Source organism: Diospyros lotus, chromosome 4, assembly GCF_014633365.1.
Source record: "Diospyros lotus cultivar Yz01 chromosome 4, ASM1463336v1, whole genome shotgun sequence".
In the NCBI taxonomy this organism is placed as follows: domain Eukaryota; kingdom Viridiplantae; phylum Streptophyta; class Magnoliopsida; order Ericales; family Ebenaceae; genus Diospyros; species Diospyros lotus.
Genome location: NC_068341.1, coordinates 25,880,898 through 25,902,400, shown reverse-complemented (window position 1 = coordinate 25,902,400; position 21,503 = coordinate 25,880,898).

Sequence of the window (21,503 nt, the reverse complement as noted above, 5' to 3'; positions counted from 1 at the left end):
TCAAATGATAGACTCAAAACTTCAAAAACACATACGAATGATACAGTAACACATAACTCATTCGAATGACTGATACATTATAAGGGAAAAACTTACGATAACACTGAGCTGAGAATTCATTCGGATGCCTCAAAACTCATTCGAATGACACAAGGCTCATTCGAATGTCTGGAATCTCATCAGAAATAAAACTCACGATAACAGAGATGATATCTTGAATCAAAAACTTAACATTACTACACCATTCCAAAAGAAATCTTGGGAGAACAATCCCAATTGATACAGAATAATATCAAGATGGATCAATCTATCGTTTATGAAAGAAAACGCTAAAAAGAATTATGCATAGCTTATCATAACTCACTGGATAATGATATAATTATGAGTATACATATGCATGTAAGCTGATAAAAATATGAGAACAAGAATAAAGTGTCTTGTTTAAAAAGCGATAATTTTATAATGAATATGTGACTGTCATCCATCACATAAGTTGTTTGCCTCTAGATGATAATATTTAAAATGTTCTGACTTTTACATGTATTAACAAAATATATTTGTATTTATAAATCAAACAAAAAATATTATTAAATTTTAACTGAAGTTCAATTTTTTCCCTTTTCCTAAGTTTTCCCTTTTCAATGAAAATTAAGTTTAAGAAATGAATATGACTTGGTTTGAAAGAAGTCTTATTTAGTTTAATGACAAAGCCATTTATTTGGGTTTCTTTTATTTTGTTTTTAAGATTTGAGAATGGGTGTATGTGCTTGATTTTTCTAATGGAGAAAATTAAATCAAAGGTGTTGATTAAAACAAATAATAAAAGAAACAACATAAATATCAAAAACTTTAAGTACTCAAAAAGTTTAATTGTTTTTTGAGTAATTATTTTTGAGTAAGCATATAAGCAATTATTTTTGAGTAACTATTATAGTTTTGAAATTTTTCTCGTCAAAGAGGAAACTAGGGATGGAAATTTTCCGTCTTTAATTTAGAGATGGATAATTTCTGTTTCAATCTTGAATAGAGATGGAATTAGAGACGACTCTAATTCAGTCTCTAACGTCAATATGTGTGTGTGTTCCTCTTTCACATCCATTTTGCTTCACATGAGAAACCCTAGCTACCTACTCATCGATCACCGATTGATTGACCACCTTACTAGATGGATTGATCAACTGACCGTCGTCCACTTCCTACTGCAACAGTTGATCCCCATCCATTGCCATCATTTATTGCTAAGCTGTCGTTGTCCACTGCCATCACTTGCTGTCGATCCATCATTGTCCATTACCATTGCCTGCTACCAATCCATTGCCATCCACTACTATCACTTGTTGCAGTAGCCATTATCGTCCGCTGCCACCACCATCGCTGTCCACTGCCACTGCCTACTCCCTGGCCATTATTATCCACTGCCACACCATCGCTATTCACTACCACCACCGCTATTACTATCCGCTATTGTCATTATCCTCTATTTCCATTGCCTCTGAAATCTATATGTGACCACCATCGCCTCTATTTGTATTTTTTGTTATAACATCATTTGGGCTTATGATAGAACTATGAGTGCACATAAAAAAAAAAGATAAAAAGGCATAAACATAAAATTTCATGTTTCTTTCCATTCATAAACATAAGAAAAAAATATCGCTAACATAGAATCGATGGAGAATCTTGAAGTTGATGAGGTGAAGGAAGATTTATGTAGGAATGGGTTTATGGAAAAATATTATTATTGGACTAATCATGGAGAATCGATGCCCACCTTTCACTAGTAGTCTCTGAAAATTCATACTATAGTCATGGTTGACAAAGAGAAGAATTCAATCCATATGGGTCAACATATTGAGCAACAGGGCTTTGGCTAGGAACATAATGTGATAGAAAATCCCAAACTAGATGCCCAAAACTTTTTTGAGATGTTGTCAGCTGCACAAGCTCCATTGTGGGATGGATGTTAAAATTATTCTGAGTTATCTATGGAAATTGAGAGTTTAAGTCTCAAGAGTGATTACAATATGCTTGAGGGTTGCTTTAATTGGATGGTGCAAATGATGGGTGATGCCTAGTGGTAACTGTAATCCCAGTAATTTATACCGTGCAAAACAATTAGTGGAAAAATTAGGGTTAAGGTGTACAAACATTGATTATTGCTCTAATGGTTACATGTTATATTACAAAGATGATGAGAATGAGAGAAGTTGTAAATTTTGTAGGCATGAGCGTTTTAAACGAATCACTAGAAAAGTTCAAAGTAAAGACATAGCCTTTAAGAAGATATGGTATTTCCCACTTGTGTCTTGGCTACAAAGACTTTATTCTTCACTAGCTACAACTAGTCACATGAGATAACATCATGAGAAAGAAGTGTGAAAACATTTTAAAGTAAATTATCCTGATTTTGTAGCTGACCCTCTAAATATGATATTAGGTTTATGTGCTGATGGGTTTTCTCCATATGGCTTATTTTCCCACGCTTATTCTTGTTAACTTGTCATCATTACTCCTTACAATATTCCTCCTTGGATGTGCATGAAAAGAGAAGTAACATTCCTGATCGCCCTTATTCCAAGTCCATCCAATCCCATAAGTAAGCTTGATGTGTATTTGCAGCCACTTATCGACGACTTAAAATCATTACAGAATAAAGGTGCTCTAACTTATGATGTGTCTCTGAATAAAACTTTATTATGAGGGCATTTTTTATGTAGATTGTGAATGACTTTCCTGTTTATGGGATGATGTCCAGCTAGATAACTTTTGGGAAACTTGTTTGCCCATATTGTATGGAGCGGTTTAAGGCATTCACGCTTAAACATAGCAAGAAAGTTTCATTTTTTGATTGTCATCGACAATTTCTACCCATGGACCATCCTTAAAGACAAAACAAGAGAGCATTTAAAAAAAATTGTTTTGAGTTTGCATTGCCTCCTCGTTAGCTGACTGGTGAAGAAATGTGGGAAAGGATAAGACATGTATCTATAATATTTGAGTCTCAAGGTGCACATCTATTTGGATATGGGGTTGATCACAACTAGACCAATAGCAAACTATATTTTGGGAGTTGCCATATTAGAAAATGTATATACTTCCATATAATTTTGATGTGCTACACATTGAAAGGAATGTATTTGTTGCACTGTTTGATATAGTTTTGGACATTAAGGGTGTTTTGAATAGTTGTGCATCAACATGCAAACAACTTAAAGGAAAAATAAAAATTTAAAACAACTATTCCCTTCACCAGATCTTCGATCGTTATATTCATTATGTAATTAAAACAACTAAGAACGCACGTAATAAAATTACCTCATTCATAGCTTCGTAGATCCCAAATCTCGTCAAATTGAGTTGCACAAATGCGCAGCCTTTATTGGTGATCTACACAGAAACCAGTAGCAAATCTCCAAGCTCGAACTCTTCAATCTTGGAGCAGATCTTCAATCTCAAAGAATGCTAGTTCTTCATTTGAGATTCAAAACCTAGGAAATTATTTGGTATAGAATCAATGTGGCTTAACCCAAGTTGAGGCATAAGTTTAGGGTTAGGATATAATACTAACCTAATGCAGATTTGACCACGCTTTTGACTTAAATACCCCTTTTGATGTATTTAATTTACACCATTAGCCTTATTTATTTAAATATCACATATTTAAAGAATAATTTCTCAAATTCTTCCACTATTTAACTAATTTCCACCTTTATTTAAATATCTCATATTTAAATAAATTAAGTTTCCACTTAATATCCGATTTAATTTGTTGTCAAATTTCCTTTTGTGTGGAACCCATTAGGTCCTTACCAAGTTGGCAATAAGTATAAAATGCAATCCTAATTAAATTTAAGATTCGATAAATTAAACACTTTAATTTATCATTAATTCTCCAATTAATCAATTTATACTTATAAATCATGAATGACATTTAACAATGTGTCATGACCACCCAATTGGTAAGAATGCCAATTGACTTGACTAAACCTTTCCATAAATGGTTATTGTGTAATTCAATCCTTTCATCATACTATATCCTCATTAAGTATAGAGTATGGAATTAGTGTCAAACCCTATATTTTCTTAATGATAATTTTTCTTGATACCAAATTGATCAATTCTAATAACAAATTTGAAACTACAAATTTCCTTTTTTACCCTGGCAAGCGAATTTCGAGTTACCAATCCATCAAGCAGTCGTGGGATATACTCTTTCACAGGAAAGAGTGATGAATCCTATATTGACCAAATAACTTTTTTGCTACAATTTTTTTTTTTTTACGTAGCAATTTTCGTAGCAAAATATTAACATTTTGCTACGAAAACTATTAAATTGTAGACAATTTAAAGAAGCCAAAATTTTTCCTATCAAATATAGTTTTAGCTACGAAAATTTTATCTACGCTATAAATTTCGTAGTCAAAAGTTAATATTTTGCTATGTAATTATTAAATCGTAGGTAATTTAAATTAGCTAAATATTTTGCCACGAAATATAATTTTTCAATATGAAAATTTTATCTACAATTCTTTATTGCGTAGCAAGAAAAATAAAATTTACTACAAAATCATTAAATTGTAGTTAAAAGATAAGTTTAATTATTTTTAAATAAAAAATAATAAAAATTAAAAAATATAAAAAAATAAAGCGGGAGAACCTAAATAAACTTAAAAATTAAAACCTTCGAGCTCTCAAAATTAAAAAACTCAAATAAAACTTGAAAATTAACCTCCAAACTCCCAAATTTTTGCATCTCGTGCAAACCCCCCTTCAATTGCTTCATCTCAACGAAGAACCCACCAAAACCTTCAATTGCTTCATCCCTACCAAATCCAAATTAACCTCCAAAACCTACCATTTTTTGCACTTACTGTGTAAATCGTGCATTAGCCTTCAAATCCCAGCGAAGAACCAAATCTCCTCATCCCCGCCAAATCCAAATCAGCCTCCCCAGCACAGAATCTATTTCTTCCACAAGACAAACCCACGCCTCGATTCTGTGCAAATCGCTAATTGTGTGCAAACCACTCCTAGTAGTGATATACAAATTCATTTCTTCCGACTATTTTCAAACCCATCAATGATTCTGTATAAACCCTCCCCTTTGTTGTGACCCGCTCAAAGAGTCCTCCAGCATCATCTCCATAATCTCCAGATTCGACTCCGACAGCTTCCTCAACACACAAAAGTGGTAGTTCAAACACCTCCTTGTAATAATCTGTGCCCATAATTGATTATTTTACTTTTTCCCTAAATTGGGTTTGCCCTTATTGCTTGGATTCATTGTTTTTTTCCCCCCTAAATTGGGTTTTCCCTCATTGCTTGGATTCATTGTTTTTGTTTTATTTTTTCCCTAAATTGGGTTTGCTTTTATTGCTTGGATTCATTGTTTTTGTTTTTGTTTTAGTTGTACACCATATGTTTGATAAAATGCCTATGTTTCACCTCTGTTTGATTTTTTCCTTGAACCAATTCATGCGCATAGGCCGACTTGGTGTTTGATTATTATAAATACTACATTTTAGCCGTAAGCGACTAGTTGCACCATCTAGTTGCAACCTCATTTGCATCAGGTTTATTGAGTTTATAATTAACTATTGTTTTTTCAAAATGTTTTAGAATCAGAGTTTGGTTGGCATTACAAACCAGTTGAATTATTGATAATGTGAAACCCAACCTTCTAGAGGGTTTGATTATGTACAGAACAACAAGGATAGATGTTTCATTGTGGGATCAAGCTGGGCTAGTTGTGTGCATCATTTCCCCCTTTTGTTTTTTGGTTTATCTTGTTGTTCTGTTCTTCCATTTTGGGGATTGAAGCATATAATTGGAATGTGATAATATGTTTCTAGTTTTCTTTTGGTAAATTTAATTTCATTATTAGAATGAATAAATTGTGTTAACTATATTTAGCTTGTGAAGAATTTTGGGCCTAGCTATGTTCTTTTCTTGAATTGACTAATGCATGTTAACTTGACCAAAATTTCTAGGTCTGGACTTTGTGGGATAGTGTTCTTTTGACACTAGTTTCTTGGGATATTCATGGATTCTACTGATGTTATATGTGATTTAGGTTCAGATAGGTCCATGCCAATGAATTATACAGGCAACAGACTTCACCCTTTCTGCATTTCCATACATGAATCACCAAAGTTTATAGGGAAATACAAGCACATAGTTGTCTGAAAGTGAATAAGGCAGAGCATCCCTTTTGGCAACATCTATTAGTCTTCCCCCATGAATTTTCCCAACTGACCAGTTGCAATCTCCTAAGGTGAAGCAACTCGCCGTTTGCAAATTCTATCTAAAATTTGGTGAGATTGAAAAACATGGCTCTGAATTCCTTTGTGTCCTGAGAGAGCCATGGTAAAATATGACAAGAGAGGAAATTACAGCTGATGTTGCACACGTGGATTTAAGGAGTCGATGTTAATACTTCTATGAATTGGGACACAAGTTATATTCACTGTAAGGTCTTTTACCTTGCTTGTTATTCTTTGCAACCAAAAATAAATTACCAATATCCACCAAAATAAATAAATTTATATTTACCAACATTGTCCTCTTTTAGGCATTTGTTTTTTCCTCCTATCTGATGTGTGGCATAACTTCATTTGCAAGTGGAAATTCTTAAACTATTTCTGTTTACTTTAATTATTATTGTTTGCGTGAAGTATGTTTGGACTATTTAGAAATGATTGGCACATTGTGTTTCCTCGTTACTCTAACCATTTTGTGGAATTCTTATAATTGTCCTCAAGTATAGTTCCATTAATCATGTTATAATTCTCATCCTTAATTTAGGCAGTTAGATTATGTTCCAAGATATAGGGATTACGTGGTTTTAAGTGTCCTAGTTTGTCTTTTTTTTGTTTTTAGTGTGTATTAGATCTATTTGATAATAGTGGTCTGATCACTCTTGTAAGCATCTTGTGACCTGCATATCCAATATGGCTGCAAGACAAGTGTCAAATAGGCTATGATATGGAAGACAAGTACAATGCTAATTAGATTGCATCAAGGAATCCTTGTTAGTATCTTTTTCAGAAAGAGAGAACATAGGTTAATTTTCCTAATTGCTTTTAGTATCTTTTTCTTTCTTTTAGTTAGTAGAATGCTAACTAGATTGCATCGAGGAATCCTTGTTAGAGTAGATTTTATCTATTAAATGTCTATAAATAGTTCTTTTAGACTGTAATTGAAGTTAGCTTTGATAATTGACATTGATTAATGATATTAATTTGAGTAGACAGGTTTACTCTTGTGTTTTTGTTTCAATTTTTGCATCATGGTAGATATTATTCATTATTTTAAATTTGCAGACAGATGAAATTTGGCAATACGAAACCTTAATTTCAAAAGTTTGTATCTCATGTTTTTCTGGACTGATGTTTTCATTGCCAATTTTATGATTACCATGTTAATTGTTGGTTTTAACAACTGTGATTTTACATTCATGTAGAATTTAGCATTTAATTCACATGCGAGGTATTCTATGATCAATAATCCAATTTGTTTGCAAGATTCTGTACTCTTTTTAGAGCTTTGCTAATTTTTGAAATAGGTTAATGTTATAATTATTTTTGTTAGGTACTGATTCCTAGTTCTATGATGGCAATTTGTATATATGGTTTGTTTGTAAATTAGTGTCTAAATTTGATAATACTTGCTTGTGTTCTTTTCTATTGATGTACAGGATGTTGAAAGCTTAAGAGCTGATGTATAATGTTCAAATGACATTAATCCACTGAGCAGATTGTGTTGGATAAGGCAAGGAAGAATATAGAAGGAATACAAGTTTCTTCTTATAGAAATGCCACAGTATTATGACATTGATGATATTATAGGAGAAGATAAGGTATGTTACACTTCTCCCTTCACAAAATTTCTTTGGAATTATGCTTCTAATATGCCAAGGTCTTTGCTTTTGCTCAAAGCTTGTCCCTGTTGTGTTTCAAGTGGCAGCTAATGTAGTTGGGCTCTTCGATTCTAGTGATGAAATGAATAAGGTGAGTTCTATTTATGAAATAAGTAATAGAAGTTCCAATTGGCATTGTGGAAGGCCAAGGAACATGTTGCTAGCCCTAAGCTTGATGGGTGTGTTTTATTATTTCAGCTTGAATAAGGTTCAAAGGTAAGGCTTCCCTTTTGGCTTTCCCGTGAGCTGCACCTAAGACAAACAACATCTATTAGTCTTCCCCCATGTTTCAACCAAAAGTAAAACTTAAGATATGTCTTAACTTGTCTTCATGCCCAATTTAAACAGTAATAGAGGATCTTTAATTGGTTGAATATAAGATGTAGCCTAGTTTCTTAAATTCCATTTCATACAGAACATGCAAAAAGTATAGCTATTTTTAAACTACAAGTATGGTTAGTTCTCTTTATTTGAATTATTATAAATCTTTCACATTCAAACAAATTATACTAATTTATCTGATCTTTCTTTTATTTTTGTTTTCTAGGTTCTTGGCATGCATGAGTAGCAGAGGAAGAGAGGAAGAAAGACGCTTGAGGATAACTTTTAATATTATGTTAATTTTTAACTATTTTTATTTTAGGATTTAATGTTGCAATCATTACATATATTGGTATCATGTACTAGTCACATTCAAAATAGTTGGAGATTGTGGATGACATTAGTTTTATTTATGTGATTAATTAAAATTTTTCGAATTCATATATTGTGTTTTAAATTTCATCTAAATTGTCAGGGTTGTGTAGGTTTAGAGAAAAATATTATTTTTTAAAAAAAAAAGATTTTTTTATTACAAAATTGAATTTAGTGATATCGTAATAGTTTATTAGTTGCATATAGAATTAAGTATGAAAATTTAACTTTTTATTACAAATATATTGGTAGAGAAAATTAATTTATTACGAAAATTGTTTTGTGAAAATCAATTTACTACAAAAATTTACTACAAAAATTGCTATGTGAATCAATTTGCTACGAAAATTGGTATGATTAGCTACGATTTGATGTAGTTAAAAATAAGTGTTTTCTCTACAATTTGACATTCGTAGTAAAAGTTGTGTTATTTGCTACGAAAATTGGCATCATTATCTACGAAAATCAGTATCATCATCTACAAAAATTGGAATAATTAGCTATAATATATGTCGTAGTAGAAAACTAATATTTTCTCTACGTTTCTTTGATCGTAGCCAAAAATGTAATATTCTCTATGAAATCTTAAATCGTAGCTAAATACTATTAGCTACGAGCCTTTAGCTACGATTCATGCTACGAATAAAATTTTGTAGTTGATTAGTTTTGGCTACAAAAATTGAATTTTTAACTATGAAAAATTTCGTAAAGAAAACCAAAATTTGTTGTAGTACTCACCTACTTCCATATGTTTCATTCTATACCCAAGTACTACCTTATGAGCGACCTATGGCTAGGGCAATTGAAAATAGCATCAAAGTATAACAATCCATAATCAAGATACTATGGTGATCTCAAGTCTAAGGATCACTTACAGCACTATTATGAGAGATATTCCATAGACACACAAGCTATGCTCCATATGGAATTCTCTTGGCGAGTCCATCTAATAAACTTGTTCCCTAACAAGCATCCACATGTTTGCGCAAGTGTCACCACACTTTGAGTTGTGAGTATAGTTATTTTCTTCATAAAAAAGGGACATAACATGTGCTAGTCTCTCCACATTATCAATGTCCCATCTTGATAGTACTATGACTAGGGATATTTTAGAGCATTGCATTATATAATAAGAAATTCACCATCATAAACACTTTTGATTTCCTCTATACCACATTTGCTCTAGGTACTTTATCAAACAAGCATATAAATATGTATTTAAAGAAGACTCATTGATGAAGAATGCCAAATTAGAATTGAGTTTACAAAAATAAAATAGTGTTTTACATAGACTACTCTATGGCTTTAGGGCACAACACTAACAAAGGGTAGGATAAAAGACACAGTAAATGCTAGATTGGACTTGGCCAAATATTACAAACAAACAAAATTACATGCTCAAGATATAGGAGATGGTAAGAAAATAAAACCAAAAGCAAAACACGTTGAATAAGCAACAAAGATTGACCATTTGTGAATGGGTTAAACAACTTAGCTTACTCGATTGATATGTTTCCAATTTGACTAGGTGGGTCGACATGAAGGAAGCTAAGTTGCATGGTATGAAAAGTTATGATTTCCATATATTCACTACAAAAAATTTGATTTTTAGCGGCAGTTTTTTTGGCATTTAGCGGCGATTTTGAAACCGCCGCTGATACAGCCGTCGCACAGCATTTAGTGGCGGTTTTTTAAATTTAGAGACGGTTTTAAAACCGCCGCTAAATTTAATTGAATTTAATATTAAATTTAATTATAAAAATAATTTAACGACGGTTTTTTTTTTTATTTTTTGCGACGATTTTGAAACCACCGCTATTTACCGCATGCAAGCCAAAATCAAACACCCGCCAGGCCCCGCCCCCACGCGCCATGCGCGCACCCACCCGTGCATCCGCCTATCCACTGCGCCTGCTGGAATAATTTCCAACAATGTAATTCCTAAGTTTCGATCCCGTGACCACCCTTACGCGCGTATGCGCGTGAAGCCAACTGATCTACAAAGCCACCTTGTAATATATTCGCACATATTAATTATAAAGTAATCCAACCACTATTGTTCAAAATTCACTTTGCACCCACAAACTCAAGTTTCTGAAATTACACTTAGCCCCAAATTAAATAAAATAAAAAAGTAATTTTATTTTTAATTGAATTGAATTAAATTAAATTAATTAATTGAACACTCAAAACACCTAAAAAAGAATTAACATATTAACTTAATTAATTGAACATAAAATGCTTTAAGCCAATTAACTAAATTAAATTAATTAATTGATTAATTAATTAAAAATTAATTAATTAATTGATAAATTTAAAATAAATAAATTATTTAATTTAATTGAATGAAATTAAATAAATTAATTGATATAAATTAATTAATTGATTAAAAAATAAAAAATTAAATTATTTTTTAAAATTTAATTTTATTTTATTTTTAAATTATTAATTTTTTTAAATTAAATTTTTTATTTTTTTATTACTGAATTTTGCTGCGATTTTTTAAAACCGCCGCGAAATTTTATTTTTTATTTTTTTATTATTGAATTTTGCGGCAATTTTGTTGCTAAATTTAATTTTTTTGATTTTTTTTATTATTGAATTTTGTGGCGGTTTTGACAAAACCGCCGCTAAATTTATTTTTTTATTTTTTATTAGTGAGTTTAGCAGTGGTTTTTTTAAAACCGTCACTAAATTTAATTTTATAATTTTAATTAATTAATTTTGCGACGATTTTTTGAAACTACCGCAAAATATTGGACAAACCGCCATAAAAAACATATTTTGCGGCGGTTGAAAAACCACTGCAAAATACCAGCGATTTTGGAAACCGCCGCAAAAAAACCGCCACAAAAAACTTATTTTTTTGTAGTGATTCATGGAACAGTTGCTCCAAGTAGCATTAAAAGAGTTACCAAAGCCCATATGGATACACTTACTGAGCTAAGTTAATTTTTTCAGAGAATTATGCTCAACATCATTGAGAGTGGAGAAATTGGAAAAAATATTCCCCCTAGCTTCTTTGCCTTAATGGAGCGCCTTTCCATTCACTTACCATACAAAGCAAGGGTTGGTGGGTTTGTTTAATATCGATGGATGTATCCATTTGAAAAGTTTGTGTTGAATGTATTTATCATTTCAATTATATCCCAAATCCTAACATTTGGTTTTAATTATTACATTTAATTTTATCATATAGGTTCTTGCGCACTCTAAAAAGTAAGGTCAAGAATAAGGCTCGAGTGAAAGGTTCTATTTATACAGCCTATCTATTGAAGGAGACATCTACCTTTGCGTCATATTATTATCCATAAGACATTCCATGCAGGAGAACAAAAGTGTCACGTAATGATGATAGAGGTGAAGATAGTTTGTCTAATCTAGCCATGTCAATTTTTAATCATCCAAGTCATCCATATGGAAAATGCAAAAAACATCCATTAGATAATAAGGAATTGAAAGATGCAAAACTACACATTCTTCTAAATTGTCCTGACGTTCAGTCATTTTTAGAGTAAGTTATTTTTGAAGGTGTTAATTCACTAGTGATATTTATATATATATCATCTAAAAATCTAAAAATGAGTGACATTAATGATTCCAAGAGTACATATACAAATATTGCACGAACTTATGCCTAATAGTTCTGATGCATAAATTGACAACAAGATTGCAACAAAATTCACCTATTGGTCTTAGGAATATGTAAGTTATATTATTCTCATATGTTTTTATTTCTGCATGTTTTAATAGGTAGATGTAATTAGAAAATATTTTATGATATTGGGATCTCAATCCAGAACATAGGGTTGAAGACCCTCTGTACTTTGTGAATGACTATAAGTTTCATACAAAAGAATGGAGTGAGAGAAAATCAACTTCTAATTATGTTAAGTGTGTTCAAGGTTCTGACTGTGGACAATCAGAGAATGATTTTTATAGAATATTATGTGATGTTGTAGAATTAGAGTATACTGGATGGGCTATAAAAAAGTTAGTTTTATTCAAATGTGAATGGTTTGATCCAACTCCTAAACAAGGGACAAAGATTGATAAAAATTATGGGATTGTTGAGATCAAAGCAAACATGCGATATAGGTTGTATGATCTATTTATACTTGTAGAACAAGCAAAACAAGTTTATTACTCACCATATCTTGAAGGCCATTAGGGATGGTTATGTGTTATCAAGACAAATGCCAGAAATATAGTTAATGCTCCAGATGCACCAAATGATGAAACAAATCAACCATACTAGGATGATGAGCGACCCCAGCTACAGCTAACAATATCAAACAAGGTTTTAAACCAAATTGTAGATAGAGACAGTGATGCAACAAAAGTGGATAGAATACATTTCATTCAAGCAGACTTAGAAGAATCGGAGGAGAACTTGTCCACTCTCTCCGATGCTAATGAAGAAGAATTTACTAACACAAAGTCTACTTAGGTTACTTGGTGTATTATATGAATGTATCATATGACAGTATTATATGTAGAACACGAAGTCTAATTTGATTCAAGATTATTTAGTATATTATAAGCATGTTTTTATTCCATATAGATGGAAAATCAAGTAACATGTCGACATAGGGGTCAGGGAAGAGGCTGGGGTTAACACAACCCACACATTGCTATGACCCCTAATACTTGCTCACCCTTCCCACTTCTTAATGCTCCTACCACACTGCCTTCTTTTACTTTGACCTAGTCTCTTATCACTTCGTCAACTTCTATGACCATGCAATTGTCTCCCCAACCTCTACATGAAGAGGTGGATCCTGCAAATGAGTTTATATGGATATGACCTATCACTGGATTAGACTGAGTATTTACAACTCAAACCATATCTAGTTTTTAATAATTATATATATATATATATATCTTGGCCTTAACATTTTTTATATAATTATAGTTTTGAGCCAACTAGGGGACCATCGACCTATATCTCCAACATATTGAAGTCCAAGTTCGAGGGCGCTTGAAGATCATGGAGCGAGGTGGATGTTGCTATGAAAGATATGTAGTTTGAAGAGTTAAAGGTTAAAGTGTATTAGCAACTGAGTTTCTATACTTTTTTAATATAAAGTGTTAACTCTTCATGATTATTTAAAATATTCTTACATGAATGTAGAAAAACTATAAATGGTCACCACATGATAAGTATGAAGTGAGGAAACACTTTCACAATAAGGGCTCCAAGGCATTGAAGAATGCGATGAAGAAAGTGAGGGACATAAATGATAAGGAGAATGGATTTCTTCTGATATCCAGAAGATCTTAAAGGAAAAATGGCAAAACCTAGATTGGGTGTAAAAAAATTTGAAGAATCTCCAAATAAATGCTCCAAAGAAGGTTCCTCACTACACACTCGTGGTAGCATATCAGCAGCTGATGTTAGTGTCGGTGCCCTAATGCTAGATTTAGATGGCATCTGACATTTATATTTATGAGACTAATAATGTAATTCTTGCAATATGTAATAAAATATGTTTTCATATTTATGGTCATATCTTCATTCATATCTCTCTAATCATTACATATGAATAAGTCTTTAGATTTCTTGTTAAAGGTCTTATTCTTAAGTGTTAAGAATGTGTGACAATTGACCTTTGTAATAAGGATATCTTAATAGTTATTCTCAGTCCTTATACTTCGCAAATGAGGACTATGATTAGTCGAGTACGGATTGGCACATGGGATACTACCTTTGATTAGTATGAGATGCTAATGATAAAAAATGGTGAGTCATATGCCATAATCCATGAGATTGATATAGTATACATATGGGTAGGTGTTGGTGGAACATTTACTGAATGTGATGCACATGATAGATCACATGGCTTAGAGGATCTATAGTCTATCACAAGCTTTGATTGTGTTACTGGTCCTTTGACCAGAGGTAACACAGTTGTCTTGTGTGTCGGTGCCAGGGATTTGCCATTGGTAAGAACCATCTAGTCATCGAGTGGGTGATGCATTTTGTGGTCCCTGTGTAGTGGCATATGGAGGTAGTGATTGCCAATGAGATCCATCTGTTGGGGAACACCAACTCTTAGTGAACCAAATGCCAGGGTTTTCGGATTTCAAAACTTGCAAGACTCGGTATCATACAATCATATGCATAAAAACTGAAACCGTTCCATAGGGTGTTTAGAGATATACCTTATGGAGATTCCAAATTTGATTTAGAGATTGAACACACCTCCGGTGGCAGCAACTCTTGCCTCCAATAGCCCACGAATAGTCCATTGGGTAGTCTCCTACTGCCTCAAACATCAAGCCAGGTGACTAGCCTGCCTCCTTAAAATATGGGAGACCTAGTTAATCCACGCGCCTCATGTGGATGAACCCCATAGGAAGACCCATGTGCTAGATAAGTCTCCTATGGGTGATTCAAGCTCGATATTGGGTTGAAAACAAAAGGATACCTTATCCAATAAACTCTTTATTGGAATGGGATTTCTTCTCAAGCAAACAAGAGATGGTTGGAGCATCAAGTGGAAATAATGAGCTAGGGTTTATTGCATTGGAAGAAGAAAGAAGAAGGGCATAATGGCTAAGAGAAAACCACAGCGGCCAATGCCAAGAAGTTGTTCTCATTTTCTGCTTTTTCTTTCCTTTTATATGCAAGACTAAAACCCAAAAATTCCTAATATGGACAAACAACCACAAGGGAGCGTGAGTGGAAAAATGGGAGACCACCTAGACCTCCAAGGACGAAGGACGTCCTTCTTGTCGAAGCCCTCAGCCACGTGTTGTCCAAATTGGCAATGAAACAACAAAGGAGACATGCTTCTTCGAGACATTCACAACAGAAATTGTCGACAGTTCAAGGGAAACTTTTTACAGCTTCCTTCAAATTTCTATCAAACTGTTAACAGTTTATTCTCTTTGCTTTAAGTTTCTCCAAATTGCATCTAGGCCCCGCCGTTAACTCTTAATGACGCTTTCTATAATATCTCAAAAATAATATAAGTGTACATTAATCTAAATTAAATTTATTTAATTAATTAAATTGATTAATTTGTTTACAAATTTTGTGGCTGTGCGTGTGTGCGTAGGGGTTAAGCAAGTGGCCAAGATTTGATATTTTTTGTTTCATGGAAGCTTCTAGCTGCTGGGAAAAGGAACAGAGAGAGAGGAAGAGAGGATTCGTGAGAGAGTAGGGGGAGCCGAGAGATTGGAAGAGTGAGAGGGCTCGACTGAGGGAGAGATTGAGAGAGTGAGAGAGAGAGAGAGATAGAACAAGGGAGAGAAGGAGGTGGCTGCCATGGGAGCTGGCCGAGAGCTTGGCCATGGAAGCCGAGCAACTTGCAGCAGCGGCGAAGGCGGAGCAGTAGGCTCGCGGCGGTCGGGGCGGCAGGCGAGGGCAGCCGGTTGCAGCGGCAGTGGTGGCCGGTTGCAACGGCAGCGGCAGCCGCGTGCGTGCGCGGATGCGGCGACCATGGCCGCGGCTGAAGCAGGGGAGGCGGCGCGGGGAAGAAAGAAAGAAAGAAGAAGAAGAAGAAGAAGAAGAAGAAGAAGAAAGAAGAAAGAAGAAAACAAGAAGAAGGAAAGGAAAGGAGAAGAAGAATGGAGTTGCAGGAGGAGGAAGACGCAGGGAGAGGAAGAAGAAGAAGAAGAAGAAGAAGAAGGAGAAGAAGAAGAAGAAGAGGAGAAGAAAATAAGAAAAGAAAAGGAAAGAAAAGAAAATAAGTGAAATAAAATAATTTTGGAATTTTTCGGCATGGAAAGTGATCAGGTACGTGGGTAAAAATTAGTCGAAGCATGTCATGTTTAAATTATAAATTTTTTGCGATTAAAATTAATTAATTTGGGTCCCGGTTGTGTTATTTGCTAGGAAATGATTTAATTTGCATCGGGAGCTCGAGTGAGGTCAGAATTAGCTGGTTTCAGACAAGCTCTTAACCCTCTCTTCCTGATCTTTAATTCTCGTGGAAGATCCCGTGATTTCCTGTACTTTATCCTCTCCCTTACTCTAATTCAGCTCCTAAACCTATTTGTTATTCTCATTCATTTGTTTTAATTTAAATTAAATCTGGGTCTTCTAGAGTTATGTTTGTTGTGAGCTTATGGGGGTTTGTACCGCCCCCACACCTTTTGAGAATGATGCTGAACCAGTTTGGGGACTAGGTTCCTAGACGTGAGGGTTTATTTACGATTTTATTGGGTTTTCTTATAGTTTTTCTCAGATTTATTTATGGTTCGGTTAGAGCTATCGAGCAGTGGGGCAGGGGTCAGTTGTTGGTGACGTTGGGGTAGACTATGGTACGGCCCTGATGTGGACCGTCGGGTGGACACCCCTAGTCATTGGCCGTTGACCGGTGCTGGGCACTGCTGACTAACTTTGCCAGTATGTGATTTACTGCATGATTAGATACATTATATTACTGTTCATGATTTGATATGCACATGGGTACGGGATGCATATTGGGATATCCATTTATTGAGTATGCTTGGACACGAACATTCTAGTTTGGTTAGGTTGCATCCAGCGCGAGCATATGCATGGCGTGTGGTTTATTATGTGGGCGGAGCATAGCCTGATGTCTGGATGTATGGGCGCCTTGTATCACGTTGATGCTCACTATGCCATTGTATTTCTATGTGCATTGCATGGATACTGGTAGTATTTAGTTCTCGGACGGGAGTACCGTTCCGAGAGAGCCTATGGCTCGGTTGTCGGGAGTACCGACGGATACGGGTGACGGGAGTACTGACCCAGGATCGCACGCGCAGGTTTGTTGCAGATATTTGTTGCCTTTCAGGGCAGCGGCAGGTTGGTATGAGACTTGGGTGCCAAGTGTCTTATGTGGGCCCCAAGGACCGATATGTGCTTTTATTTTGTTATGCTATTGAGCTGTTGTGTTGTAGCGTCTCATGGCTTGTGTGTACCTGGGGGTTTATTCTGGGGTGAGATTTCTGGTTTTGTGTAGCCTTCAGCCTTTTCTTCCTTATGCTTGCTGAGTCTCTCGACTCACCTTGCTTTCCATCATTCCAGGTAGTGGCGGCGTGGGCCATGGCAAGGGAGTCAGCTTTAACGGCAGAGTCGGTGTGGTGTACAGGCAGTCTCGTCAATCCCTATCCACTCTGATGTTCGAGTAGGATTTACTCTTTTATTTTGTACTGTGTCAGGTCTTTCCTCGAGTCTCGTGTATGTCGGCACAGGAGTCTGTGTTTATTTATTTATCATGTGACCGCTGTGATAGCGGGGTTCCCGTAGTGCATGCATGTGTTTATCTTTGCTTCCGTTGCTCTCATTTTTTAGTATGCATGCCAGGGTGGTTTTTGTCTCATGTTTTATTACTTTTCTCCTCCCGTTCGGGGTAGTCCAGGTGGTTGGGGATATCCGGGCGGGGGTGCTTAAAATGTTGGTATCAGAGTGTTGTTTGAGTCAGTTTTGAGGGACGAATTCCTATACACCAAGGTTGTCGGGTAGAGTTAGAGATGTCTAGGTGAATTGAATAAGGTTTGGCTGTGTCCCAAGTTATGTTCGTGTAGGGGTGATAAGTGCACGTTAGAATGGGACTATGAAGTGGTATGAGTGGGATTTCTTTAGGACTTGTGCCTGCCCTAGGTGATTAGGGTAAGAGGTTGGCATAGCTTTAATAAATTTATCTGATATTTGATGTTATGTGTAGATTTTGAGTATTCCCAATAGGACCCGAAGGCCTAGATCCCAGTGTACCCTTACCCAACTCAGATGATCTCTCAGTATTGGATTGTTTATGGTGTCAGTGGGAGCAAGAGTTTGCTTCAGGATGGGGAGGCGGGCAAGACGAAGAGGAGTATCTAGTGAGTTATATGTATCGGCTTGACAAGTTGTTTCAAGAGACGATCCACGAGATTTTTGGGGATTGTAGGAGAGACAAGTCCTGTTCGCCCTTGAGTACATGAAGGACGGGTGGAGGCAGCTGACTGAGGTAATGATGAATAATAAGAGCTTTCGTTCCCATTATAATACTTTTGCCAGGGCTATGAGGTAACAAGCTGCCATTCGGGAGTCCTATCAGGGATCGGTACAGAGTGTGCCTAGGATTGGAGCACTACCAGACACTCAGTCAATCCAAGCCACCGTGAGGGTATCGTCATAGCCACCAGAGGGACATGTTGAACCCAGCCCCAGTGTAGCTAGTAATGAGGACTTAGCTTATTTGACAGATGAAGTTACCTCGGTTGCCAGGGGTGACGAGGGGAGTTCTAGTTAGTATGATTATTAGGGGGCTACAATGCAAATATGTGGCTGTAAATTATAAGTGTAAGGATGGGAATGTGCTATAGGAGTCCAATGGTTACTAGTAGATCCGTAGGTACCGAGATGTGTATAGGGTGTACTGAGATGGAAAACTGAAGGTTGGGTAATGTGGTAGCTTGTGGTAGTTGATGGTTTACACTGTCTGTACATATTCAGACTGGAGATATGTAACGTAAGGAGGTGTGAAGGTAAATTGAGGTTCTGAGGGGTTTGCATTTCCTTGGAGGTTTAGGGCATCCACCCTAAGTTTAATCGAATCTAGAAGGATAAATTGGAACATTAATACGAAGTCCCAAGAGAGATCTGTGATGAGAATTCACTGAAAGACTATTATGGAATTGAGGACTTGGCTTTTACAATGGTTATGCTGTTTGGAGATTTAGCATTACTACCTGGCTAGGGTGTAGGTGTTTAGTTCTCACAGGTGGAGCGGAGTTCAGGTGACGCTGCGATTGGTGTGGCAAATGACTAAGGCGGTGAGGTTCTGTAATAAATATGATTAAGCAAATGTGGTAATAGACGTTTTGCACTGCCGTAGAACATTGGTGATAAAGTGAATTAGGAATAAGAAAATTCCCTCTAAGATTATTGTTGTGGGAGATACCCAGGTGTATGGCCAAGGCCAAAATTGGATACAGGTTTAAGTAACTGTTGGGTTCTGCTGCAAGGATAGTAGTTGCTATGAGTACACGTGGTACTCATCACGAACCACATGCCCTAGGGTCGGTTATTAACCGATTGAGGGGATGAGATTTCTCCGGGTGCTGGTCAAGTGGTACATCGGCAGAAACATGAGATGGCTTGTTATGCCATTCAGAGGAACGCTTAACCCACATCTTTAAGTTGCTTTTCATTTTTTAGGAGACTTATGAGATGCCCTGGGGATTAGAACAGTTACTGATATAGTGATGTGCTTTTAGTCGCGCAGGCTATAGAGCAAATAACATCGGTACTAAAGATTGAGTCCCAGCTACCGTATAAGGTTTTTGAGGAGGTCAGGGTTAGTATTTAGCGATCGAGAAGAAGTATGGCTAATTAGCTATTTGGAGTTAAGATCGGCGGCAGGACAAGACTGAGGGTTGGTGATCACCGAATAAGTCATAGTAGGAACCGACAATTGGGTATGTCGATTCCTTAGGAGGGGAGATCTGGTGACGTTTTAGATCTCGAGATGTATTGGGTAGAGAATGTTTATTGACGGGACCCTGAGCATTCGCGGCAAATTATGGGAGAAAGTACTGCCAAGAAAATGTTGTGTATCGGGTTAAGAATCAGTTGGAAAAGTCAGACTAAAGGATATTGTTGTTGAATACTTGATTGAGTATGTCATGTCATTTTCATGCTCTTTATGTCTCGTAGATACGTGGCAGGTCCCAGTCGCGTTACCGAGTATTAGCTTCTCGACATGCAAGGAGGTGGCTCTACTCTTGTCCATACCGGTTGTATCTGGAATTAGCTGCATTTGCATTGAGCCTAGTGCTGCGAGTCAATTTATCATTGAGATTGAATATCTCTGAATTTTGGGATTGCCTTTAGGTTGATATGCAATTGAGATAGTACCAAACGGAAGTGCGATGAGAATGCGAGATAGTTTTGGGGAACGGTTGGATTATGACATTATGATAGGAGAACCTGGTAGTTGTATGTAGTATGATTGATGACGTTCCTTAAGCTAGTTAAGCTAATAGCGATCATATCATGGTTCCATTGAGGTGATGGATTGGGGAAGATATGCTAGTGTATTAAGTCAAATAAGATGCGTAATAAACTTAGACTTGTGGGAACTGGAAAATGATGATATGGAATGTCCTGGAGGTGATGTTGGATAATATCACGAGCGGTGTAAGCGTATCTTGAGGACATGTACTAGATGCGAATTTCGAGGATGAAATTCTATTAAGGAGGAGAGAATTGTAATATCCCAAAAATAATATAAGTGTACATTAATCTAAATTAAATTTATTTAATTAATTAAATTGATTAATTTGTTTACAAATTTTCTGGCTGTGCGTGTGTGCGTAGGGGTTAAGCAAGTGGCCAAGATTTGATATTTTTTGTTTCATGGAAGCTTCTAGCCGCTGGGAGAAGGAACAGAGAGAGAGGAAGAGAGGATTCGTGAGAGAGCAGGGGGAGCCGAGAGATTGGAAGAGTGAGAGGGCTCAGCTGAGGGAGAGATTGAGAGAGTGAGAGAGATAGAACGAGGGAGAGAAGGAGGTGGCTGCCATGGGAGCTGGCCGAGAGCTCGGCCATGGCAACCGAGCAACTTGCAGCAACGGCGAAGGCGGAGCAGTAGGCTCGCGGCGGTCGGGGCGGCGCGGTGGCGGCAGGCGAGGGCAGCTGGTTGCAGCGGCAGCGGTGGCCGGTTGCAGCGGCAGCGGCAGCCTCGTGCGTGCACAGATGCGACGGCCATGGCCGCGGCTGAAGCAGGGGAGGCGGCGCGGGGAAGAAAGAAAGAAGAAGAAGAAGAAGAAGAAGAAGAAGAAGAAGAAGAAGAAGAAGAAGAGGAGGAAGAAGAAAGAAGAAAAGAAGAAGAAGGAAAGGAAAGGAGAAGAAGAATGGAGTTGCAGGAGGAGGAAGACGCAAGGAGAGGAAGAAGAAGAAGAAGAAGAAGAAGAAGAGGAGAAGAAAATAAGA